The sequence below is a fragment of the Pteropus medius genome, unplaced genomic scaffold (assembly GCF_902729225.1).
Source record: "Pteropus medius unplaced genomic scaffold, Ma_sr-lr_union100, whole genome shotgun sequence".
In the NCBI taxonomy this organism is placed as follows: domain Eukaryota; kingdom Metazoa; phylum Chordata; class Mammalia; order Chiroptera; family Pteropodidae; genus Pteropus; species Pteropus medius.
In genome coordinates this window covers 38,043,753-38,070,535 of record NW_024354875.1, presented here as the reverse complement: position 1 = coordinate 38,070,535, position 26,783 = coordinate 38,043,753, and the positions used below count along the sequence as shown (strand labels likewise).

General features: G+C 34.4%; 1 protein-coding gene and 1 long non-coding RNA gene across 5 annotated transcripts in view; one reads left to right on the top strand and one right to left on the bottom strand.

The window, feature by feature from the left end:
- ZNF385B (zinc finger protein 385B) overlaps positions 1-26,783 on the top strand; it is a 344,341-nt gene that overhangs the window by 159,031 nt on the left and 158,527 nt on the right. The gene's annotated exons all lie outside the window — the stretch shown is intronic.
- LOC120597194 (uncharacterized) overlaps positions 16,080-26,783 on the bottom strand; it is a 67,274-nt gene continuing 56,570 nt past the window's right edge. For all 3 annotated transcript variants that reach the window (XR_005651353.1, XR_005651355.1, XR_005651354.1), the window contains one exon: positions 16,080-16,228. This is a non-coding gene — a long non-coding RNA (uncharacterized LOC120597194). The remainder of the gene's footprint in view (positions 16,229-26,783) is intronic.

Genomic DNA, 26,783 nt, shown 5'->3' with positions numbered 1-26,783 from the left:
TCACTTGACCTTGGTTCATAAACGTATTCTTGGATCAGTTTCTTGCTTTTCTTCAGACTCAAGAGACAGTTTCAGATGTTAATCATTCTTAGCTTCTAGAAAAATTTAAGCCTTTTCTGAATGTATTTCTTATTAGCAATTATTATTTTATTTATTATTTATTTTTGCAAAGAACAACAACACAATGAAGAGATTCTTATTCTCTAGACTCATGGGGAGTTGTTGTGCCAGGTTGAGTCCCTTATCATCCCCAAAGATGTTGACCCAATCATGCTTTCCAAAGTGCCATTAAGTAACATTTAATCAGTAGGTGCTTACATGAATCCTATAATGTCCCATTAATGTCCATAGGTGCGAAAATTTTTATTAACCATATTTTAAGGCAAAACATCATTGTTATGTTGCTTTTAATCATTTATTAGCTGTCCTTCTCTCTCTTTGTCCCTCTCTCTCTCTCTTTCCCCTTTTCTGTCTCTCCATCCTTTCCTCTTTCCCTTCTTTCTTTCCTTTTATTCCCCCTCCTGTATATTAAACTATTAGCAGATATATAGGCATCTACTAACTCATGCAAGGTATTGGGGATACAAAGAGGTAGAAGGCACAATTCCTAACCTTAAGGAATTTATGAACTAGTTGTAGAGCATAGGGTAAGTTCAAATTAATAAGTTTTTATACACAAATTGTTAAAACTGAAAATCAGGTGGGAACGTGTAAACAGCAAGTCCTAGTTCAATGTAGAGAGAAATTTCTGTGAGAATGGACAGTGGGAAGAGTTCCTAAAAGCACATAACCGAACTACATTAAAACTATAAAAATTTGAATCACAGAGTAAGACAGAGGACACAGAAGGCCAGAAAATTGGGGTTGCAAAGGTGTTATATTAATTTTGATTAAAGTCATCTATAGAGATAGAAAAAAAAGCAAAAAACAAAATAACAGTTGTTTAAATAATAGAAATGTATTTCTTATTCATTTAAAGTAGTTTGCAAGTCATCCATGTCTGGTATGGTATTCTACCATGCCAGGGAGCCAGGTACCTACTTTCTTTTGCTCTGTCATCTTCAGCACACAGCTTCCCTGTACAGCCTCTTAGGTGTCAGTCATATCTGCATCCCAGGCCATAGGAAGAAAGAAGCACAGTGGCTTTCTTTCCCTTTAAGGAAACACTAGGAAATCTCACATGGCCTGAATTTTGTCACATGACCACACCTAGCAGCAAGGGAAACTGGGAAATGTATACTTTATTCCAGGTAGCCATGTACCTAGCTAAAGATCTATTTGTAGTTATAGGCACAGGAGTATAAGTATGAAAAGGGTAGCACAAGAGTGAGAATACAGAGTGACTGAAGTAATTATTTTATGTATCTCATGGATCTAACTCAGGAAAAGAATCTGGCCATGAGTGGAGGGAATTATACATATTTCTTTTAAGAAGAAAATCCAACATTATTTAATTTGACTTTAACTATGAAGCTGCTGATACTTAATTTTATTATTTATTTTTTCTTTGGTAAATGGCCCCTTTATAGAAGAAAAAAACTATTATTCTTGCTTTAGGACATTAATTCTGAACTCCTTGGTTCATTCTTCTAGTGGTATGTATTTGCTTAGGTGATTGCAGGAGGCAACAATTGAGAGTAGTTTATTATAAGGAATATATCTTGAACTAAAATTTCAGAAAATAAAACAATTTTTTAAAATCTCAAACTGTATTTTATAAGTTCCTGTGAAATTAAGTGGAAAAAATGAAATCTCTCTGGGTTCATCTGTCTGGGTTTTGTTTGAATAGAAGAGATTAAACAGCTAAATTAAGGCACCAAGGTACAATCTTAATCTTTTCCCATTTTCAGTAATAGCCCTGGCTTAGTTTTTCCACAGTTCAACTTTTATCCACATCATATGATAGGCAAGTAATAAATCTTCTGTTCAAATAAAAATATTTATTTGCTTTTCTAATTTACCATGGTGACACTGGAACTCTGAGAGCATTTTGACTTTTATAGTAAAAATAGTAAAATAACCTCCAAAAGCCTCTCACAGAACTTTGGAAATTAGAATATCTCCTTATGAATATCTACATTGTGGTATTTGTCTTGCCAATGATTTTATCTAGAATCATGCCTTTAACTCTATTTCCTGTTTTTTGGAAGAACTTTGCAGATGACATGTTTTTAATAGGCTATAATCACACTAGCAACAGGGATTTTGGCAAGTAGCTATTAACAGTATAGACAGAAACTTGGAGTGTGATGGTTTTAGACTTCCTGAGCTTCTTGATGCTATTTTAATGCACTAAGAGTATATACTAAATTTAGATCCTGCTGACTGTCACCAGAGTGAAGTGCGTGCCTCTTTTGCAGACAATGCTAGATTTAGTCACTGTGTATTTCTGTCAAGATGGGAATGCAGTTTACAGCTCACATCCCTTCTAAGCATTTTAATAACTATACATATGTATTTAATGACTGCTTTGATTTGCACCTATTCATTTATATTTTGTTGTACCTAAAGCAGTCACTGACACTTGTGTTGTTATTCTTGTGGTCATTGCATTTTATTTTGATAATTTCTGATCCAAAGTCCATGTTACTCCCTAAGTATTTCTCTAGACTGTGGTTCCTCAGCCTGGGCACTACTGGCATTTTGGGTCAGATTATTCTTTGCTATGGGGAGCTATCCTGTACATTATAAGATATTTAGCAGCATTCCTGGCCTCTACGCATTAGGTGCCATTAGGACATCCCTCTACCCCAGTTATGACAACCACAGATGTCTTCAAACATTGCCAAATGACTCCTGTGGAGCAAAATCACCCCCAGTTGCAGACCACTACTCTCATCTCTGCTCTACTCTTCATCTTCACTCCTGCCAGGCTCCAGGCTACTGTCATTGCTCAATGAACTATTGCAACAGTTTTCTGCTGTATTGTCCTGCATACAGCTCAGCTACTCTCCAGTTTATCTTCCATATTGTAGCCAGAACGATCTTTTCAAAACCCAAATCTCATCATGTTACTTGCTTTTGAGACACCATCACCACTTCCTAATGACTTAAGGCAAAGGCAGACCTTTGTATCTTATCTTACTTGGACCCCGAGTACCCCTTGGCTTCATCTCAATCCAATTTCTCTTGCCAGTCAGGCACTTCTACCTGGCCTTCCACCTGTTTTTGCCTTGCTCTACCCCTCTCTGCCCACGTGTTCAACTCACATTTACCCTGAGTTCTGGCTCTAGGCTAACCTCAAGCTGCCAAGATATTCTTATCTGATGACATAGGACCCAGTTAGATTGACCTGCTATAGGTAATTCTAGCCCAAATGGACTAAAGCCAACCATCTAAAAGCCAAGTTTACCAAAAAACTGAATTACTGAACTTAGTCACCAAATCTACAGATTTAATAAACCCTTGTTTTTTCTTTTACTCTTTATAAAGTTTCCCACAGTTAGTTTAGAATGGGTTGGGTGTAGAGAACTATGAAGGCTGTAAAGAGTCAGAAATTAGGGATTTGGGGGCGTTCAGGCTTTCTCCCTTCCTGTGTGCTCTGTACTCCAATTCAGTTTTCCCTCTTTGGGACTAGCAGACCAGACCCCACAATGTGTTGACCTATGTCTCTACCTTCCTCTGGCAGGCAGTTAGAGTGAGAATTAAACTGAACATTGCTTAAGAAGTACATATTAGTAGTTGACAGATGGTCATGGGGATGGAGAGCCCAGCATAAGAAATGCAGTTAGCATTAATGTAGCGGCTAGAATGGAGAGCCAGAAAAGAGAAAGAACAATTAGGGGGATCATTTTATAAACTACATAAATATCTAACTAATGTACTGAAACTAATAATAAAATAAAAATTTTTAAATGCAATTATGATAATTCATTAAAAAGAAGAAATATTCAAAATCTATTAAAATATCCCATACAATCAATATAACTTCAAAGTTTGTATATAATTAAAGAAATGAAATTTTGTAAAATGTTGAAATTATAAATTCAGCAATTTGTCATTTGGGATTATAATGAAAGGATCCTAAATATTTTTAAATACTGGCAAAGTTGATAATGACTTTAAAAGGATTCAGTAGGAATCAGTATCAGGTTAAGATTTCCCAGGTAAAGTGTGGATTTCATTTAAAAGAAGAGTGTTTTCACTATATGGACGAATCACTTATTGCCCCTTAACTTTTGAAAAATTAAATATTTTTTAAAAGGGTCTTAAGACTAATGTATTTTTTAACTCTAGTCACAGAAGAATGGGTCACAGTTATTCAGTTGCAGTTCTGCAATTATTTGGTCATTACTCTAGTAATAATCTGTCTCCCTCACTTGATTGTGGCTCCCTGAGAGCAAGAGCTATGTCCATTTTTTGCTCATTATCAAGGGAGCATATCATAGTACCAGACTCAAAGCAGATATTTATTTAAATATTGTTGAATAGATAAATACTGTATAAACATAGAATGAAGGATTAGCCTCCTAATATATAACAATGACACTGCAAGCAGCTACTGGCATTAAGAAAGATATTGATAATTCTGGATTTAATTCTGTAAAAACAATATGAATATATAACAGAATTTGTACATAGTATTTGTTAAAACACTATACTTCTAAGACCAAGACATTTAACTTAGTCTTTTGATAATTATACCAAACAACATTTTATTTTTCAGATAAGTTTGTGTGATTTCAAGCTGTATAAAAAGCAGGTTTATCACATTTTATTTACTACCATATTCAAATGAAGTAGCATGGTTCTTTATAAAATTTAAAAAATATGCCGTAATGAGAGTGTTTTAAAATTAATTTTGTAAAATAATATCTTCAAATAAAACTAGACCATGAGTATTGCCTCCAGATAAGAAAGATTGCAGTGCATTATTGGCAGTGATGCTTATAATAGTTAGGTTGTCCTTAATCAGAAGTGAGCCAGTGTGAACATTCCAGGCTCTCCAAAAGGGATGGAGAGAAGAGAGAAGGCAAATGGAGTAGGCAGAAGGAATGGGAGCAGCAGGTAGACTTGAAAGAAAAATTGCCTTTTTAATCCTATTCGGAGTCTTATTTGAAAACCTCCATAATTCCAAACATATGTTCTCAAATTCTATGTTCTGCCAGTCATTTGAATCCTTTAATGACCATTATGGGATCTATAATCTACAGTTCTTCGATATTTCAGATATAGTTTATATTCTGTGTTTAATAACTCTAAGAGAGCCATGAAGAAGTTTAAAGTGTGCTCTTTCTTTTTCTCTGTCTCTTATTCATGTTGGCTTATTTCTTTATGTATTTTATAATTTCCGATTGTGAGCTTATGATTTATTGGGTTTTCTATATGGAAACTCTGCAAGGCCTGAGTTGAGGATGCGCCCTTCCAGAAAAAATTATTTTAGGTGCCCTAGGATGCAGCCAATCCTAGACCATATAGTTTTTTGTTTTGGGGTTTCCTGGACCAGGCAGGTAGTGAGTATCTAAATCTTGACCCACATAAAGGTAGGACTGTGGTTATAAATTCTCAGAAAGTCACCTTCTCTCCCCAGTCTCTGGCTAAAACAGTTTTCCTTGTCATCTCCCTTCGCTGTTAAGTAGACAGTCTGCATGAGTACTTTTCAAAGGACTTGGCTTTGAGTTTCATTTTCAACTCTCCTCCCTGCAGAGGAGCAAAGCCTTGATTTTTGCTCCCATTCAGAACCCAATACTGTATGAAATTCACACTGGCAAAAGCCCTCATGGCCTTAGCGTTATCTCACAAAACTGGTTTTCTATTTTTGGCTTTTGAGGATTTCCCTCACTTTCTTGCTAAGTCTCCTATGCATCTAAAAGGATTCTTGAAATAATTTTATCCATTTTTCAAGGGGATGATATTGTAAGTTTATTCCTTATATTGCTGGAAATAAAATACAACAGTGATTCTATATTTAAAGAGATATTTCTTTTAAAGAAGAAAAATTTAATTTCCTTTCCTTCCTTCCTCCTACCCTCCCTTTCTTCTTTCTTTCTTCTTCCGTTAAATCTATCCATCTGAGATAATTGATTATTTAAATAAAATTGCAGAGCCACTCTTGGAAGGAAAAGGGAATTTCTAGTCCTATAACTTCCTTCATTATACAAACAATATTAAATTGACAGGAGACACCAAAGTTTTTCTTGTCCTAAACTTGAGATTTTATGAATATAGCAACCAATGAAATGAAATGAAATACAACTGATGTTCATTGATCACCTAATATGTACTTGAAACTGTGCTATGCAGATGCAAATATGTTGAAATACAATGCCCTAAGAGTCTGCCAGAAGGAAACAGAGGTAAGACATAGACGTAGAATTATGAGCGGCCCTTAAGTTTAATAATGTTAACTTTAATACTAAGTTTGCTTTTGTATATAATACTTAGATGTCCCAAAATTTTAGGAACCAGGCCTTTCATGCACTGAACAGTTTTTTTTTTTTTGCACATTGGTTGTCAAGGATGATTTTGAGCTATCACCTGGTGAAGCTGCTCATGTATGTTCAAGTTCTGGTCACAAGTGAATGACCTGTGAGGAAGAGGATGCCAGGAAACAGAAACCTTATAACATGCATGCCTCTGTATTTGGACTTTAAATGTTGGACGTTAGAACATGTTTTCAGGAACTTTATTAAGTACATGTTAAGAATAAATTTAGTATGTTCTTATAAGGGACTATTGAATCATCCATGATGCAGGCTAATCAGAGAAAGTTAAGAGAAATAATACTTTTGAGCCGAGCTTAAAAAGACATGGCAGAAGTTCATCATATCAGAGGAAAGAGGAGCATGAGAGAATGCAAGGATGCTTGAAAGCTCTTGATGTGTTCAGGGAATTTTAAGTAGCCAACTTTAAGTAGCCATCTCAAATACACATAGTTTACATACTTAAAGGCACTTTCATATGATAGAGGTAGCTAATATTCACTGAGCATTTGCAATGTGCCAGGCACATTTGCAAGTGCTTTACATGTCTGCAGTCCTAAGAGGTGGGTACATTATCATCCCATTTTACATATGGTCAGATTTTTGAAGTAAGTTTCCTAAGGTAAAAGAGTTACAGGTGGGCAAGCCAGGACTCAGATCCAGGCATTCCGACCCCAGAGCCCACACTCTTAACCTTTATGTTCTGTTGCTCAAAATGAAGGCTGAATTTGCCCTGCAGGATTTAATCAAAAGTTCTCATTCCTGGGAAAGCCGAATGAAAGAAGAAAGTTTGTTTTCTCTCTTGTTGACATTATGTTCCATAAAAATTGACTTAAGCTTAATAATTTAATTAAATATTGCCCTTTTCAAAGAAAAATATGTGATTGAATGAATGTCCTTTCATTTCAGTGGTATGTTGGGCCAGCTTGCAGGAGCTGATTATTGAATTTTCAGGAATTTTGTAAGCCGGTTATTAAATACAGTGTTGTTAAAAATTAAATTATACAAACATACGTTAAATGAACTATATTTAAAACAAAGGTAATAAATATTTGAATCCTATTACTTTCTAATTATTTAACTCTATTTTACTATTATCTATGCTTTCTGAAGGGTTTTTTTTGCATCTATTATATACTGGTGTAAATACTGTATAGTGGTGTGCTACTAAGCATCTCTTCCAGGCTCTACTTTCAATAACGTCCGTCACACTGGTAACTTAAAATTGGCAATGATAGAGTATTTCCACCACAGTTTGGTAAACACTACATATCAGGGCTTTTTCCCCAGAGAGCTGGTTGTTCATTATCACACACTTCTTCATTCTTTCTTTAAAACGTTTTGCCTTGATTTCTCAGGAGGGCTTTGTATTACGTAGAGAGTTTAAATTGTATAGCAGAGACCTCTGGTGTCTAAATTATAGTAGTGCTATGATACCTAATAAAGGGAGTTCAGAAATGTCCATCAGTTTCTCATTAACACATTTAATTATTTCAGAAAATTGAGAACTCATTTTAGTTTTAATGACTACCAAATGTAACACCATGCTTGCGTTTTATGATCCCCAGTGAACAAAATATTTTAGGTTTAAGAAACTCAAATTCATCATCATTCCAGAGTCAACATTTGTTTCATTTCCTCCCTCAATTTGCTGAAAGTGGGAGTCACTGTAAGGTAGAGGAAAAAATCAAGATACCTGGGTTCTGCTCCTGGCTTGACTACCAAATTGCCAGGCAACCTGGACTTAGAGATCTTGCCGCTCCGACAGGCCCCACCCATACCCATAATATCAGAATATCGGAGGGTGGAACCTAGGAAATGGTATGCTTTGAAATGCTCTTGAGTTGGTTCTAAAGTACAACTAACTGATTGAGAAGTACTGGTCAAAGTATTTAAGGAGAGTTCAAGCATCCTAAGACTAAGGATTCCAGCTCCAGGGACAGAACTCCTGCCTTTAAATCCCCACTCTAACTTCCTACTGTGTAACCTCAAATACGTTACTTATTGTCTCTGCGCTTCGGTTTCCTCACTTATAAAATTAGAATACTATTACATTAGTTGATACCGGTGAACATTTAGAGAAGGACCTGGCACTGAAGAGTTTGTTGCTAGCATTATTATAACCAAGAACACTCTCTTAGTAGTTCTTTTTGTCATCTCCATGCCTTGTAACATATATACATACTTGAAAGCTGCATCTTAATGTCCTTTCTACTACACTTTTGGCTTTCCTACTGTTTTCTAGCCTATAATTACATCAATGGTTTCCCATTTAACTGTTTAAAATTCCATTTTCTCTTAAGTTGGAAAATCCCGACAAGAGAATGTGCTTCAGATGGTTCAAAGCCATAGTAGAACAATGTCTGCTGTGTCATTTCAATATACGTTTTGAATTAAAGAATTTGCTTTGGCTGAAAATGTTTTCTTTACCTTATAAGAAATAAAGCTTTTTTCTGGTATAGCAGGTAACAACAATAATATTTATAGACTTTGTTCTCAATAGGAACAAACCAAATACAGAAGAAAAACTCTGTATTTCTTATAGGAACTGTGTGATAAAGATAAACAATTAGGGAAACATACCTTTATCAAAGTTTTAAAATACAAAACAAAGCAGAAATTGTGTTTTCTTTTCTGGTTCGAGGAGCAACAGTGACTAATTAGATGGAGAATAAAGGAGAAAGTCCTCATGAATATGCTATTTTAGGAACAAAATTAACTGGGAAAAATAGCTAGAGAACACTTTGTTAGAGAAGAATATCAGAGCCATGGCAATCGAAAGACTATTACTTGCTATGGTTTCTTTGGGCACCTGTTTTCCAATGCCTTTGATAGAGAAAGAGGTAAGATAAGTAGATATTTCGAAGTTGAAATTGGAAAAGATTAAATCGGTGCTGTGGTTTTCAGTAACCCTCATGTGATTTTGTATTTAGAAGTTTGTAGAAATTAACTTATTAAATGTCACCATGTCATTAAAAATTAATGACATAGTAAGCAGTGCTCACAATTGACTTATGGATCAAGTTCCTTCAGAGATTTAAGAGGAATTAAGTACCATCACTTGTGATTATCTTTTGCTCTTTTTCTGTTGTGGTAAAAACTTAAGTGTAGATACGTAAAAGGCCATTTCTCTTGGCCAAGATTTGTTTGGTTACAAGCAATAGACTCAGACCAACTTAAGGAGCAGGTTTACTGTGAGGATACAATAATGTATCTCAGGAAATCCAATGCCAGTATTGCAGCATGTTGAGACTTGTGGAAACAAATGATAATGACCTGGAAAACCATAAGGAGCAGTCTTTTTTTATCTCAGAGATAATCTCTGCCTCTCATAGTCTCTTGCTTTCTTGACACTTTCTGGTCTGTTCTCCTTTCTGTAGTGGCCTGTTCTTCTCATAAACTTTGGTTTAAACATGACTTTCAGTGAACCTGGTCAGAGCTTGTCAACCTTTAGTACTTAACGTCACTGGTTTCTCATCTTCCCAATTCCTGAAGAAATGATTGTCACATTGCTCTAAACCAGGCCACTAATCATATGTCTCCAACGTTTAGTTGTCCTTAAACCAATTATCCAATCAATGGTGGTTTGAATGAGATAGAGTCATGTAATAGAAAGAGAGGTCACATTAAGTAAAAGAGGCTGGAGAACTGGCAAGCCCTGGAAACATGCTTTGTATTCTGCCTTATTTACATATAATGTGGTTGTCTAAGGCTTTTCCTGCTAAAAGTTGCAGTGCATAATTTCTGCAGAATTCAAGTGAATAAAACCACAAGTTAAAATTCTTCCTGATTTACTGCTACAGTTACAGACTATTACAGGTCACTCGATATTATATAGCTATTTCTCTAAATCATTCACTTGAATCATAACATGATGACTACTGAATGTTAATGGAGGTACTTAATATTAAGTTGGAAAAAATAGAAAATCATTATCTCTGAATCTCAGAATTTTTCCATTTTAGGAGGGCACAGAGATAAAAAATTGAAATTGTATTTCCAATTATATTATGCCATTATATCCCAAATATGTTACATTGATAAAATATGTCAGTTGTTAATTGAAAAACATGTAACATAAAGATCTGGGGGCTTTCTTTTTAGTATGGATAACATGATTGATTTCAAGAAAACAACCATGATGGCTGAATCAAGGTGGAAAAAAAGAACAACAAAAACCACAGGCATTTTTATCACACATTGAAGCATTCTCATAAATTGTGCAGATTAGCCCTTTCGGTGAGGGAAGTATGTGAGCAAATGAAAAGAGCTCTGTGCTCAGAATCAGGAAACGTTAGTCTAATGTCAGTTCGCGAGAGCAGAGACTTCTGTAGCCTCAGTACTCACAACAGTACCTGGCACAGAGTAGGACTCAATAAAGATTTAGGGCATGAATAAATATTCTTATCGATGACAATCAGCAAGGTAATTTGCTCCTCCAGCTCTCAGTGTCTTCATTAATAAAATGAGATGGTTTTGGAGTCATTTTAAGTATTGGGATTCTATGATTATATGACATACATTCAAAATTCAAAAACATCGATTTATTAAATCTTGAAATGGCATTTTAAAGCACGTAAACTCATTCCCTGGGACAAAGCAAACTTCTTTATTTTTTCTTTATTAATATGGTTTAGAGTTTATATATGTGAATTATCTTGGAAAAGAATATAATTGACAAAATATTTTTATAGCTAATTTAGCAATATAGATCAGATGCAGGGTAGCTGTAATCATATGCCTCTAAAGCTGTAGCATTTTTGACTCCAGTGAGTTCACCTTTTATAGAATATTTTAAATGATTTCTAGTTTTGTTTTCGAACACCTACTATAACCAGCTCTTGAAAGAAAACAAAGCCCATTGATGACTTTTTTAGTGTTTATTTTTTAGATTTTTATGTTAATGGAGAGCAGTTCTTAAAATTCTTTTGGGTTTCATCTTCCCAGAGTTAGATGTACCTAAACATTTTTGTTTGCAGAATATCATATCACTTCAAAATTGTTCAACTTATCCAAAGTGTTACTGTCTAGTCCATCTCCCTCCAAATATACGCTGTAGGCAAACTAGAAAAAACACATTTCTCCCAGCTGGCGAGTACTCACCCAGGATAAACATTCACAGAGCATTTTGCTGCCCTAGGCAAACTCTATCTGAGAGGACAAGCTGCCTTTGCATAAAAATAAGCAAGGTAGAGTGGATGCCTATTAGACAGGTAGAGATTTAAAAAAAAAAGATAGCATTTCTAATTTGACCCTGTTGAAAAGCTTGACACAGCTGTACATCTATCCTAAAAGCTACATTGCTTTATTTGAACATCTGCTATACAATGAAGGAGGGGAGCAGGTGCTCTATCTAGTAGCATCATTGATGACATAATAATTTTTTTGATGTGTCTAGTTGTGCAGCAATCTGATGTGTCTGAACCAGGTTAATTATATATCATGATGTTGTCATGGAAATTTTCCGATGACATTGGTAAAGAATAAATAGTTTAATGAGGTTCCTGGCGAACCATATCTTCTCAGCATATAAATTATTTCCTTCATATAAGTTAAACACTTGGCTAAGTGGCAATGATACCAGAGTGGTTAAAAGATTTAATTCCTTGAAAGAAATCATGCATATAAAGCCTGTCCGTGGCCTGGATTCTCTGTTTGACCTCTCTGCAGGCTCTCCACATTCATCTGTATGGATGCAAATACTACAGGTGAAGAGATTGAGTTACAGAGGAGTTATGGGAATTGATGGCTGAAGTTCACTATAAATATTGTATTATCTTCATTCCCTTTTATCTTGCTTGTTTCATACCACTTACAGTGTAATTGCACTTGGGACAGTGATCAATGCAAGCCTCCTGCCTGTGTTTACTCCACATACTTGCCCAGGTCTATACCTTACTCCAGTTGAATCAGAGAATCATTAGAGCCCAAAAGAAACTTGAGAACTTGACTAGTTCTCAACATCTACGTATTAAAGTTTTTAAGTGTTACTATCTGATTTAGCTAATTCTGTAGCCCAAGCCCCTTGTGATTTTAATGCCCCTAGTATTTTTGGCAGCTAGAAGTAAGTCATTTAATTCTTAATTAGGCCTTTGTGAACACGTTAACTGCTCTTCTTGCTCAATTCCTTTTGTTCTCAGGAATGTAGTCATAAGTTGCTGATGTGATTCTCTTTGTCAAGTAGGAGGAGATAACTTCAAGGTCTGGAAGAGAAGTTATGAGTTTGTTTTGTAGAAGGAGAGAAAGTCTCCATGGTAGCTGCGACCAGCTTCTGGTGCCCAGGAGTCTCATACGAAAAAAAGGTTATCTGTGACTAAAGAAACACAGACTTCTCTGTCAGTTCCCTGGAACTTGCCGTCCCCTTCTTCCTTTTTAAAACTCTTCTGCTTGGTCCTGAACTTTGGAGATGCTTTTTGGACATTCATCCATTGTCTTCCTCCAATTACTGGCTTCCTGAATAAAGTAACCTTTCTTTTCCACCCAGTGGTCACCTCTCAAGTATTGGCTTTTGAGTGGCAAGTGGCCAAATTTGGGTTTTTGGTTAAAGTTCTGCCTCCAGGTTTTTATAAAGTATATAAATTTTCTTTTAATAGCAAGTTCCTCCTACTACAAATTTTAAAATGAGTTTGTTTCAGGGTAGTACAAAAAATGTAATACAGAAGAGTAAATAATAATGTCAAATTTTCTATAAACCTGCAATATTAATGTGTTTTGAGGTATTTTCTTCTAAACATGTTTCTGTAGACATGCATGTATACAGACATTCAAAAAGATATAGAATATGCTTCCTTTATAATATATGACCTCTATTGTATATTCAGTTCTACATAGTTTTCCTCACTTGTTAGTAAATATTTTCCTGTCACTAAATATGTTTTATATTTCATAATATTGACACATCCATTCATCTACTATTGAGCATTTAGCATGTTTCCACATGTTTGTAATTATAATGAACATCTTCACTCATAGAACAATTTTAATTCTTTCTTTTTATTCTTTCTCTTTTCTGGGTCCATTCTGGATCTGACACTCAGAACTCATATAACTCCCTAAATTTCACTCTATTCAAATAAATGACAACCTACTTAATAGTAATTATCTTTCATCTATAGAGAGCTATACTTGTAGAAAATTAAAAAGCTGATTAGGTTACAATTTTTCCTCAGTTAAGCATAATTTCACCAGAAATATCAGTAGTTAATGCCTTTAGATAGTCTTAAGCAAAAACTAAGCACTAAGTATTAAAAATAAATGCTACTAAAGAATTTTACATATATTTTAAACACTAAATATGGGGATTCTTGAATTAATACATATGATGTGCTAGATGTTAATATTTAGCATTAAATATTAGAAAAATATGGTATAGTTCAAAATAAAATGATTTACCCTCAGGTATTTTCATGCTTCCCTAAAGGAGTAGGAAAAATTAAAATCTCTGCTGAAGGAAAAAAGAAAAAGAGAAACAAAAGAAAGAATTTCTTTTTTGAAACAAATTTCTTTTTACTTAAAAATGATTTATGTTTTAAATTAAAAAATAAAATAAAATGTTTTACATTCTCTGGCAATCATTAGAAAAAAAACTTTAGTTCAACCTTGCTGTCTCAATCCACTGGTTTTTATAAGAAGAGAGCTTGGAGGGAGCACGGAATTGGAAGATTTGTGACCTTGGACAATTTGCTTATTTTCTCTTAGTATCAATGTCTTCATCTCTACAATGGTAGTTATAAGAATTGAATGTAAACCACCTCAAAGAATGTCTGACCCATTAACTGACTCCTGTTTTTAAATGTTAATGCTTTTATAAATGATAATGACAGATAATTTCAAAAGATAGATTATTTAAAATATTTGTGTCCTTGAATGAAATTCAGTGATTAAAACTGTGCTAGTAGGTAAATTGTTGCCATTTTGCCACAAAATTACAAACACATAGCTAATTGAAAGATGATTGATAATACACCAAACAGAATTGAAAAGTTAAAACTCCAAAGTTAAGCAGTTCTGATGTCCTCCAGAGTATCCTAATTTCTTTATGTATAGTTAATTGACCAAAATAATTAAAACGATGACCTAAATTTGTAGTAAACTACATTAATAATGAAGAAAGAATAAAAGATATCTTATTATTTTTATCTCTCAGTTCTTTTAACCATCAAGTAAGGAGAAAAGAGGAAAATCAAAAGTAAAATGATAGATTATCTAAAAGTTAATGGAAGGGAAAACTATCAAAAACTGTGCTCTTAAATGGTTTTAATATTAAAAAACAAAAATTAAAAATAAATGAGCCATGTATGCATCTTAAAAACTAGAAAGAAATGCATCAAAATTAATTAAAAGAAGTTAGAAAGCAGATGTTAATAAAGATAAGATATTAGTGGAGTAGAAAACACAAGAAAAAAATAAACAGTGTGATGGAAATCAACAGCTAGTTCTTTTGGGGCGGGTGTTAATCTATTTAAACACTAGTGCATAACAATCTTGACTGAGGAAAATTAGAGAAAGTACAAATATAAAAAAACATCTGAGTTCTAACCTTTTGAAAATAGCTTCTCCTACTGCTATTCAGGCTTCATAGAGAAAGAGTAAGTGGTGGTCAGTTGTCCAATTCCTTTTATGAAATCAGCATATATTTAATATCAAGCACCTGGTAAAGATGCTGTATTAGTTTGCTAGGGCTGCCATAACAAATTACCACAAACTGGGTGGCTTAACAGAAATGTGTTGTCTCGCAGTTCTGGAAGCTAGATATCTGACGTTAAGGTGTTGGCAGGGTTGATTCCTTCTGAGAGGTCTAAGGAGAAGATCTGTTCCAGGCCTCTCTCCTTAGCTTATTGGTGGACCTCTTCTGGTGTCTCTTCCTATGGTCTTCGCTCTGTACCTTCTCTGTATCCAAATGTCTTTGTTTTTATAGAGGTATAAGTGATATTGGATTAAGGCCCACCCATAATGACCTCACTTTAACTTAATTACCTCTGTAGAGACTCTACTTCCATATAAGGTCACGTTCTAAGATACTGGGCTGATTGAGACTTCAACATATGAATTTCGAGGGACACAATTCAAACCATAACAGATGCTCTTTTTCTTGGATTAATCAGTCATTTGCTTTCGTGAAGTTTATCCTAATAAAATGTTGAAAGAGGCCACACCCTATTACTTTTATAAAAGCTTTTAAACATTACATACTTTTAGAGCTAGAATGGATCATAGAAATCTATTCTAACAATAGCTTTATTCTATTTCCAAGGAAAAAGCTCAGTAATATTGGGTGACTTTCCAGTCATTCAGTTATATCTTGGCTTTCTGGTATTACCTCTTCCAGTTCTTCACATCTCTGGAGGACTGTGCTAGGCTGATGCTGGAGTAACAGACTTGGAGATGTGACACTCCTAGGTACTTGTTCTTTTCAGCATTATGCCTTCCTATCAGGTACTGCTTGCTTTGGGCCTGGTCAGATAAGCATCCACTGTTGCCTCTGGCTTTTTTTCCTCTACTTTCACAAAGCTGCACTGGAATATTTATGCAGCTTGGTGTTTTGGTTTTTATTAATACTTCCTATGGGAATAAACTGTCACAGAATTGTCCTTGTGTCTTTTTAATCTTTTAGGCAATATCGAAGGCTTATTTTAATTGATTTTGATTCAAAGGTAATATTTTCATACTAAATTGCTATTTATTGAAGGTGAAATGTTCGGTGGTTCTCAAACCAAAGATACAGATTCAATAGATCTCTGGTAGTCCCAGACGTCTCTAGTTGTAGCAGGTATCCTAGTGATTCTTTATGTAGTTTTCACACACACCTGGAACAATAACAAAAAAACTCTGCTTTAAATCAACACATGGATCATCAATTTTTAAATAGCTGCTACAGAGAATGATTATTTTATATCCCAATAATATTATATTTTATCAAATCTAATTTTTTTGTTATTATAAGTCATATCATTACTTTATGTATTACTAATAAAGAATAAAACATTGTCAATAAACAAAGACACAGAGTCTTAGAGTCTCTCTGGACCTGTGAATTATTCATACCAGCAACACATCATTTTGAAATTTTTATTCAAAGGGATTTAGCAGTTTCTTCTGCCTTCAGTTGCATTACTGGGCCTGTGCTAGGCAAAACTTTTACCTGTACCACAGCTTCTTCCACTTGTGGTTACCTTTCTTCTGTCCTCTAGTGCAATAAAATGCTGCTTTCCGAGGAAATCTGAAATTGCTGTTATTTCTCCAATAATGAACATCTACTTCATTTATAAATACATACCCCACACCTATTTATATGCTATCTTTGTATGCAATGATTTTTCTTTTTAAAGCCAAATCGTAGCGTGACTTTTTAAAAACTGTAGGTTAAATAAAATTTTTTTAAATGGCGGTTGAACTCAACATGATATCACTCAAAACTTCTCTCTCTCAACTGAAGAGACAGTATGAACCGCTATGACCAAGTCCATGCACGTACTGTCATTGACTACTATGGTTGTGAGTGCTGCCTTGTGTATAACTATCATAAGGTGTGGTTAATTACAGATACATCCTGAATCAGCTGTGAAAATGTGTGTGGAGGAGGAAGAACTTAGAATCTGTGTAATATGGTAATAAAACAATTTACAATGGAAACTGTCCTCATGGTAGATGCTAGGGTAACACAATGAGCTAGAGTGTGCTTCCTGGACCAGCAACATCAACATCACTTGAGAATTTGTTATAAATGCATATTCTCAGGCCTCGTCCCAGACAGACTGAATCAGAAACTCTGGGGATTGGGTCCAGCAGTCTGTTTAACGAGCCCTTCAGGGGATTCTGATACACACTCACGTATAAGAACTGAACCACTAGGTTATAGTAAATGGGAAGTCAAGGGCAGGGAAAGAGACCTTCCTCTGTGTTTATGGAGAAATGTTTATTAATAAACACACACACACACACACACACTCACATATGCACATAGACACACACACACATAGACACATACACACACACCCCTCTACTTCATACTGAAATTTGTATCACTTGATACAGAAATTTATGTGTGTAATCTTTCAGATAACTACACTCAAATATAAATATTTGATATACAAGAGGTCCACATTTTATAATGGCAAAACATCCAGACCTTGCTTGGTATGTTTTATTATATCATCCTTAGCCATCTCTCCCTTTGTTCTCTTTGCTTCAAACTATTCTCTCTTTATAGTCTTTCCCCACTTTCCCTTTATCACCTAGAGTCATTTCCCATTTGCATTTTTCTCAGACTGTCTCCCTCACTTTTGCTGTTAAATTTTCAACCTTACTTTAACAAAAATTAAAGTGGTCATGTAAAAATCAAATCTCCAAATTACGAAAGAGTGAAACATAGAAACATGAAAAAGAAAAAGTACCTGTAAAATTTCACTGCTCCAATATTTGGACCCTGGAAAGGTATAGTTTAACTGCTGTTCTCTGCCATTATAATATATAAAAGGTAACATCTGTTGCAGGATAATTTAAAAACAGTTGCTAAATATGTAATATTTGGACGTGTCATTTTATTTTCTGTTTTAGAAAACATAGTCTCAGAAGTCACATTCCATTATTGGCTTTAGTGCTAGCTGGAATGCTAGTATTCCTCCTTTGGACTCAAATAGATTTTTCTCTTTTTAAGTTGTTAATACACATCTAGTAGAAAACACAAAAACAAATGAGATATTCCTTTGTTAAGTGTTCACTGCAATATCCTTATTGCTTTAAAACTGTAAGATTTGTTCTCTCGGGAGAAACCTATTTCAGAAATAATTATCTTTGTTTTGGAGTCAAACAAACAATACATTGTGAAACTGAAATCTCATTGGAGGCTCAAGCTCATAACACCAAATAATAAATATATTTGTATTCTCTGATACTTGAGTGATTTAATTTTAATGTTCTGTCTTCCCTTAAAACACGCATATTATACAGTTTTAAATGGCAGATTTTCTTTTTAGTTTATAGTAAAATGTGTTTTAAATTCTTAGAGGGAAAAGCATTGGGAAAAGAGGGTAGTTGCATTTTTAAAATATGATTTTATAAACTTATTTGGATAAGTTTAAATTTTTTCTTTGCGAATTTAGTAGAAAATATTACTTGGAATTTTAAGGAAACAGCATGATCAATTCAGAACTTACATCTCCAACTCCAGTGAAATAACCTACTTTTCCATAATTTTTTTTGGCTCTGTGGGCTGAGGAGGCAGCATCTACTGACAGTCACTGTATTGTTTGCTAGTTTCAATGAAGGTACACAGTGAGTAAGTGGAGTCAGTCCAGTACTCCAGCAGACTTAGAACACAAGGAAGGGTTTGTGAAGGCTCTTACTTTATCTGTAATAAAACGTATGACAGGTTAAAGTACTTCTCAGCTCTTGATACCTTTGTTATACAGAAATTAAAGACTGGCTGAATTGACTATTGCTAAGAAACATGCTTCTAGGTAAGTAACATAACTAACAAACGGTAGATTTGTTCTAAAGTGTTAGCAAATATATAGAGAGGTAAACTTGGCTTTGTAATTTTCCAGATTTGTACAGATTTTATACAGTACTGGGCAATGCCATAATTAGTATTATTTGTCCTACTAAGATTTTAGGCAATGAGTTTTGGCAAAAGTCAACTTAGAATGATCTTGGAAATATGTGTGTAAGTTAAAGAGGCATTCGTGATTAGGATAACTATACTTTATTCCTTCCGTAAGGATGAGTGAAACATTTTGAGGATTAATCAGTAGTTGTTATAGACAACAGTCTTCATGATCTAAATGTTAATGTGACTTCTGCTTTAAGAATATGTTGGTCTTACATATGTTGTTAAAATGCTATGATATGTCTTCTAAAAAGGGCTGATTCTACATGATTATGTGATTGATGTTTAAAATATATATAAATGGCCAGATCAGTTTAAAATTTAGTTTCTAGTAGTAGACCACTGAAAAGGTAAAGTGTAAGTATGCTGCATAGTTTTAGTAATATTCACAATATACAATATAAGGTCTTTTTAAATATATCATTTGCATGCATTAGTTTTAATAGAAATGTGGCAAAACCTTTCAAAGATCTGATATAGGAAGCTTTCTCACTTTATAGAGGAGCATAATTAAGAATTTCACTGGAAGCTACATAAACATTTTTAAAATGCTTCATTGATAAAATGCTTTTTTTTTTTTACTCTCAGTATTGTGAAATACTGGCTGACTTTTATGCCTTGGATCATTTACTTAAAAAGCATTTTCCTAATAGAATAAATCAGTAAATAGACAATGAGTTGAGGAATTTTCCAGTTAATAAAGGCTAAATAAACATCTGAAACCTCCAGGAAATTAAGTGAAAACATCTCTTATTACAATGGTTATACTTTGACCAGTTGTACACATTATTTCCCATATGAGAACAATTTCAGTCTTTATTTTGGAGTTATTCATAAAATCACTATTTAGGTATGTTCGATAACCCATATGGGACATAGTTAACATACCTATGTTAGTAGTTTAAGACACAAATATTTTTACTTTATTGTGTGTAATTAAATAACATAAATATTAGGTTAATCTGCACAGAGAAAGCCTATAATTGATGATATATGTTATGGGTCAATGTTTTGCTGTAACTTTAAGCCTATTTATTATTCTACTTGGCAACAGTGTACTGTTAATGAAGAAAATACTGGTCTAAAAATTAGGAAACCCAAGTTTAGGTTGCAGATCTCAATACTACTCCTAACCATTGGGTTACCTCCTCTATCTAATGATTTCTTAGATTTTTACTTTATTTTTTGCCATTTCACTTCTCTCCTCATAGTTTTTATTATCCTGTCATATTCGGGGCACTATATACATGTGTGAAATACACATGTATTTTATACAAAACATTTTAAACAAAGGCCATCCTTTTACATGGGGACTCCCTTTAGATCATAAGATTCAAGGCCATTGGTGGGAAATGAGTGATGTAGGCAATTTAGGACAGGGATCCAGGACTCTGGAAAGTACACCTATATTTGTGTTCAGTAGCTGCCATTATGTTTATCATTTACCAAAGTCCTGATACACATGCATGTATTTCACAACCTTCAAAGTCAGAAAATTCTGACAAATACCCATTCGAAGACTTTTTTTTTTTAAGTGATTCTTCAGTTGAAACCAGTATCTTCTCACAAGCAAAAATCTCAATTTGTTACACACCATATCCATTACCTCTCCACTTGCCCAAGATATCTTTATTTTATTATAAATTAAAAGTTTGCAGACTTGAGTCCTTCCATCATTTCACGGAGATAAATATTAGGTTAATCTGCACAGAGAAAGCCTATAATTGTTTCACTGTGGCTAAGGTGTCAAAGCATGATGACAGGAGTGTGAATTCTACTTCCTCCATTTCTGAGTAGGAAAATCACCCGTCCTTTCTACATTCATTTCCTCTGTGAATGAAGATACAAGTATTTATCTCATAGGATTGCTATAAGGGTTAAATAGGTAATATTTATAAATGTCAACTGTTGTACTTGAGCATTTAAGGTGATGACCAATAAACAGTAGACAGTGATTGTTGTATTACTAAATTATCAACTGTTGATTTCTATTTGGATTCACCATAATTTCCTGGATTGCTGAAACTATATGCATTCTATGAAGTTATTTGCTCCAGTGTTTCAATAAAATGAGTGAATTATTTTCCTCTGTGAATTTAGAATGAACCAGAGCTAACTCTAAATTATAGTTGTGAGCTATAATTACTTCAATGGTTAAGACCATTTTGGCCTCTGGGAGTGAAAATTTATATTTTACAGAGCATGTGAAAGAAGTGCTTGTGAATTCAACTCTGTCTTCTATTCATATCTGGGTTAAAATGAGCCATGGTGTTGAGCAGTTTCTTTGGAACATTACATAAACTTACTTGTTCTTGGCCTCGTAGCAGTTAGGAATGTGCAAACAGGCCTGAAAGAAACCAAACAGCAAATTCTTCACAAGCAGGAAACCTAATATTTACACATTAATCAACAGTGTGATGGTCACTAAGGTAGCTTATGACTAAGATTTCTTGTTCACCATGAATGGGAGCTAGCATCTTATAGGACTCATTTCGTGTTAGTATGTTCAACAAGACCAGACCGAAGCCCAGTTGTGACATAGGCATTCTGGCAGCAGAAGCTCTCTGTTCTTCTTCCCTCTGCTCCAGTAGGGAGTGCCCACATATTCTCCTTGCCCCTCAAGGGGGGCATTCTCATAGCCCCACAATGGGCAAAAATTTATTTTAGGAGGCAAAAAAATATCTTAACTCTTTTTATGTATAAAGTACAGATAGACATGTAATACATAAGCATACATGTGGTATATCTGTGGTATTAAAATTTAATAGGGGGTGATTAAGAAAAAGTCAAGAAGACCCACTGGAGGGCAATAATGAAAGAAAAGTTGAGAAATACTGCTCTAGATGGGGTTTCAAAGGACTCTAGAAACCTGTGGAGTGCAAATTTCACTGAATTGTTTCTAAATTTTTTCAGTATGGAATAACTTAGGTCTAACTTAGTACTTACATTTGAAACCAGTATTTATGTCCTAATAAGTCGAAGATGGTCATTTGTTGTACCTTTTACTCTTTTTAGTTATAAGAGGAAATAGAGTCTTGAGAACAAGATGTACTTTGTTTGAATTCCACCTCCCTCTCTTATTTGTTCTGTGACCCTTGACAAATCATTTACCCTCTTTAAGCTTCCGTTTCCTTGTCTTTAGTTTATTTGGGGGATCATAATATTCACATTGCTGAATTCCAGCATCATAACGATTAATCAAAATAATGTACATAAAACCTTCTGTACATCGCCTAATACATGAGAAATGCATGCAAATTAGTAGCTTTAATTCTATGTGTTGTGCCTTTTATGTCAAATACTATTTTCTAATGTTATTACAGAAAAATATTCAAATTTGGGAGATAAAATTATTTTGTCCAGAAAATGTAGAAGTCTCTCTGGAACAAATGTTAATACTACTCTTAAACAAAAAAGTTATGGTTTTCCTTTAAACCAGTGACCACACCTATTGACATAAATTAAAAACATAATGAAATCTAAATTAAACTTTTTTTTTTTTTTTTTTTTTTGCTATGAGGCAATCTCACTCAATTGAACTTAACATCTGTAGATGCTAATGTAGTATATTAAATGTAGAATGATTAATTGTTCTGGCAGTTCTTTTGAAATATGTTCTCTTTAAATACTACCTTGGATTTACTCAGTTGTAAAGTCATTCTTTTATTTTTCCTAGTACCATGAGAGCTTAGTATTATTTGAAATTCATGTCTACTTGCGATATCACTTTTGTTTAGAATGTTACCATTTACTTTATCTGTATAGATAATATTTGCTCTTAGATATTCACCAACATGCATAGAAAAATTAAAGAAAAGGAAATATTAAGAATCAGCTAGTATTTCATACTTGAAAATTCATGTGGAATTGGTTGAAATTTAGTATTGCTATAACTCTGTGGAAGATTTTTTTTACTTGAAAGGAATATTCACAATTAATATTCATATTTCTTCCCTCCCTCCCTCCCTATTTCTCCCCCATCCCTCCCCCCCAATGATTGTTCTGCTTTTGTGGCTTTGTAATATACTATTAAAACTCTAACTGGCCAACCTTGTTCCTCAACTATTTTGATTTCTTCGTAAGATTAAGATTCACCTCTACAGATGAAAATCTAGTGGAGAAGATGGAGTACATTTGTTGAAAGGATTGTGATGTGGCAAAATAGAATAAATGAGCAACTCTGAAATTCATGATATATTCCTCCCTGCTTTTTCAGTTTATCTATTTCTTTTTTAAGATAATTTATCTCATCAACAATGTTTCCACTTTTCTGTGATAGAAGTTTTAAAATAACAAATAGAGTAGTGTTTTCCATTCCAGGCTCTGGCTTTGTAACTTTTGGCTTTGAGAGCAGAAAATACAAGTTTGAGGAGCAGAGTTAAGAGAATACCATAGGTAGGGAACATGTTTATCCAGCAGAAGTAATCCACAAATAGTGGAATTCAGAAAGCACCAATGATACAATTATTTAAGACTCTTCCTAGCTTTCCAGGGAACTGAGAGACAAAGATCGTATTTCAAAGCATATGAGAAATCAAAGAACTTCATTTGGAAGGAAATATATTGGCTTGGATTCTGTCACCATATGCTTTAAAAATCATACTCCAAGAGGATTTTGGAAGAAGTTTTGACTTTAAAAAATCATTAGGTTGCCAAGTTGAATTAAGAATATGTATATGCTAAATGACACCCTGAACGTTCTATATTCTCTAATTCACATAGCATTTTCTCAAGTCTGCTTACTGCCTTCCCAGTGAAGAATCAGAGAGTTTTCAAGATGGTAGGAGACATACGCTTCAGCAGAACTGTTGAGAGTTATAAGATATCCCCTTTGAGGACTGACCAGTGAAATAATTTCTCCAAACTTGGAAATCAGAAAGTGTCATCCCTAGGAGGTTAGAATAATCTTCACATACTTGGAACCACTGCATCATGAGGAATTAATACGGTGTTTTCCATCATCCCTATTTATTTCAGTTAAGACAAAGTGAAATAACCAAGATGTCTCATCTAAGAAAGTTAGAATTAGAACCCAATCCAGTATTTCTTTCAACCCATTCCCAATGCTTTCCTCTCTTCCAGGTAAGGTGGGCAAGACCCCTGGCCCAGGTGATAGGATTCTGTCTACCTGTGCTAGAAGGTCATGTAATGTCCCTTACTCCATCTCTTAATATTTGCATCTCTAAGTCACCAAATAAAAGTTCTTCCTCTGTAGACTACCAGAAAATTAGTGGAGCAAGATTCATGACCTTTCTCTGTTAAAACCTTTTTTGCCTCCTCTCACTCACATGTATTTCTCTTTCTTTCTATGGAAATATTTCAAAGTAATTTGGAAAAGCATTGACAATTATTTTTTATCCCTTTAGAAAAATTAAAGTAGCCTTGACTGATGTGAGGAAGGCATTGGCTGGGCTGGACTTGTTCACTAACTGGGGTATTGCTGAAATGAGAAAACGCTTGCCACTGTTGGTCACTTATTGTCTTTGTCTTTTCCTTCTTTACCACTCTGTTGAGGTTTTCAGGGTATTTTCATGTGACTGGAGGAAATAGAGATGGTTTGGTTAGATAATTGACTTCTGCCTAATATTTGGTTCTAAGTCTCATATAAAGTAAGAAGGACCTGACAGTATTCTGTGGTATATCAATCAAAGAGTTCCAATTGAACATAGAAAGCATAATCAGCTGGGATTTTCAAAGAGCATTTAATGGAGGACCTGTTTACAGAGGAGTAGTAAGGCTTAGGGGAATCAACAGTAGATGTCAAGTTTCTTATTGACCAACCAAAAGCTCCTCCATTCCTGAAGGAGAAGAAGAGGTCATGGAGATCATCTAAGTTTAATGACAGCTGAAATTGGAGACCGAAAGGGAGACTACTCATCAGAAGCCATTATCATAGAAAGACACAACTGCCAGATTGCAGGCAAGGAGGGAAACCAAAAGAAATTTTCCAACTGCTCTCTTCTTACACAGAAAGGGCAAAAAGTAGAGAATGGATTTGGGAGCAGAGAGCAACTAGCATACATGGTCTCCTGAACTCATTTCCATACATCTTCCCCGTCTAGTATTTAATTTGAATAATAATTGATGGAAATGTTCTTTTAGTATATCATATTCTTATATGTTTTCTTTATTGTTCTAGACATCGACTGGCTTTTAAAATTTTATATTAACTCAGGATTCTTAATGCAAATGTTCATTGTTCTGCAGTGGTAGTGCACAGGGTCTAATGAGAGACCAATATCTGTTTGCTCCTAAAAAAATGGTGTTAACTTGTCATGCTTATTCATTTTTGACCATGTTTTTTTATGGTCTGCTGGTGTCCTGTGACATCAGCTGGCATGTGTCACAGTTGTCCATGTTTATAATAGCTCTGTTTCCTAGTTCTGAATTCAACTATTTTCTTTCCTGTTAGCAATTAGGAAAGAGATCATCATTATGGCAGTCATTCACCCAACACATTTTATCGACTGTCTATTATGCTCAGTAAAGCCCCTGAGAATATCAAGGTGAGCAAAGCAGAAAGGGCTCCCACCCTTATGGAGTTTATGTCTCAATTTTTTTTCTAAAGTAAATCTTTGAAACCTCAGAGACTCTCTAAAGAATCTTTAATTTTCCAATGCTTTTTGGGGGTTGAGGGTGCTTTCCTGAATTCCGAATTGTTGAGGTTACCAAATAAATCTGAGGTATTTATGGTGCTGTGTTGAATATCATTGTTCATTCATTCAAAAAATAACATCTGAGCATCTACTATATGCTAGTATATATAGCAATTGAGAAATTAATAAAATATCTTAGTCTTCAGGGTACTGTTCTTCTAGTTACTGGGAAACAGATAAACAAATAACTACAATGGCAGGGTGTCAAAGGCTATGGGACCAGCAAATGATTCTGTTGTTTTGGACGAGGGTGACTATGAGAGTTGCGGTAATAACCATAACACCCAATTTCCTGACTGCTCAGGCAAGCAGTTTAAAGCCTCACTGTTAGCAGTGTGTGCTTTTATTTAATGGGAGTCCCGTAAGTACTCACTTGTAAAAGCAATATTTCCCAGAATCCATTGGCACAAACTGTTCAACTCTTGAAACACACACGAAAGAGTTCCAAGCACAGTGTTAATGCTGTTTTGGGATAAACCACATGACTCTAAATTAGGGTGCTCAATATAAACTATGATTTTAGAGATCATTGAACATGTACTTTATACTAGTAGTGTACACTTGTACTCTGGAAAATAATCATTGAAACTATGAAAAACGAAAACACATAATCATGAAAAAATTGTCCTAATAGTGGTTGGTGTTATTTATATATCTTAACAGTTGTAACTGTGGATTCTGTAACTACTTAAGAGGTCATAGCCCTTGTCATGTTTGCAAATCTCCACCTAAAATGCTTTATCTGGGCCAGTGTTAGCACATCCTCTTACATGTTGAAAAGGAAGCTCAACAATCCTGTTTTAAATCTAAGACTAGAACATTTCCCTTGGCTGTACAGTTTTGGCATGCCCAATGAGACACTGTTTTTCTAAACGATAGAAAGACTCCTATAGAATGTATTTTTCATGTCTTCCAGACTATATTGTTTGTTCGTTTTTTCTTTCTTTCTTTCTTTCTTTCTTTCTTTCTTTCTTTCTTTCTTTCTTTCTTTCTTTCTTTCTTTCTTTCTTTCTTTCTTTCTCTTTCTTTCTTTCTTTCTTTCTTTCTTTCTTTCTTTCTTCTTTCTTTCTTTCTTTCTTTCTTTCTTTCTTTCTTTCT